Raw genomic sequence first — 1388 nt, forward strand, 5'->3', positions numbered from 1 at the left:
AATTAGCACAGTCACTTCTCAGTGTACCTAAGGTTTCTGTAGTGGCAGGTAGAGGGACCACCTCTTAATCCCCACCAACTCCGGAATTGTGCAACGGCTACACATATTACTTCGCGGGTAAGTGTATACCAATAAAACAGTGCGAAATGGAGAGGAAGTGTGAGGGTTGAGCTTGGAACTATTTAGACTTTATGAAGGAATTTCATAAAGATAACCTGTGGTATTGCGGGCGGTGGAAAAAAATCACCAAAACTGCGCTTACTCAGTAAGCGGTTACGCCGGCACCTTCCTTCAAGGCACACATTTGTCACCATCGAAAAATCTTGATTTTCATCAACCACTGCCTCTAATAATTCTGGAACCATTAACGATCACCTCCTGTTTTAAATTTCCAACCGCCACTAGTGCTGACTGGAGGAGCTTTTGCTCTGAAGTGACAGAGAATTGGCTCCAAAATCAAAAAACAATAGGAGGTGTCGGCGTAATCGTCGAGATAGACGAGATGTTGCTTGTGCGGCGCAAATATAACCGAGGCAGACTCCTTAAGCAAGTAGGGCTTATCGCCCATTAGAAGATCGCAGGTACGTCCACAAAGTCATAAATCAATCGGAAAATTTTGTGGACCCCAAGGACCCGATACTTAGACAATAGAGCGACTGTGGCGGGACTTTAAAGAATGGACCAAGAGTCCTGGCATGCGGGCTGAGTATCTTACTCAGTACTTTTCTCGCTACTTATTTATTCGAGAATACAAACAAAGTGCCCTCCACCACTTAATGAGGCGGACACTTTTGATACGAGCGACTTCGATTAAGGTAGGAATTTACGAAACATGTATTATGTATCCGTGGTATTTAATCTTTTATTTCAGGTGTGATATTCCCAAGAGATTAATAGTAAACCAATGTTATTGAATGTATTATAAATTACTGTTTACATACTATCTGCCTAAACTACCAGTAATTAATGAGTGCAGGATACATAGGAAATAATGCATATCGTAATGTATAGTTAAGTGCTACTATAGACCTTGGTATATCGTATATAGTTACAGAAAATGCCGCGTATATCTTAGATATAAAACGCCAACAAGCGGTGAATGCTGTTTAACAACCATTTATACCAAATTGCCAAATTACAAGAATTTTTTTTTTAGCCAATCACAGTTTCAAAAAATGACGTCATATTTCTCTGACCAATCATAACTCGAATACTATGGGTACCTATGCGTTTCTCAAAGGAAGCCAGGGTTGCCAGATCAGCCGATTTCCGGCTAGATCTAGCCGATTTTGGCAGAATCTAGCCGGAAAATATTTCATCTAGCCAATAGCACGAAATATCAGCCGATTTTCCCAGCTGCCTAGCCATTTTTTAGCCGATTTTCAGAT

This window comes from Penaeus monodon, chromosome 27 (assembly GCF_015228065.2).
Source record: "Penaeus monodon isolate SGIC_2016 chromosome 27, NSTDA_Pmon_1, whole genome shotgun sequence".
Lineage (NCBI taxonomy): Eukaryota > Metazoa > Arthropoda > Malacostraca > Decapoda > Penaeidae > Penaeus > Penaeus monodon.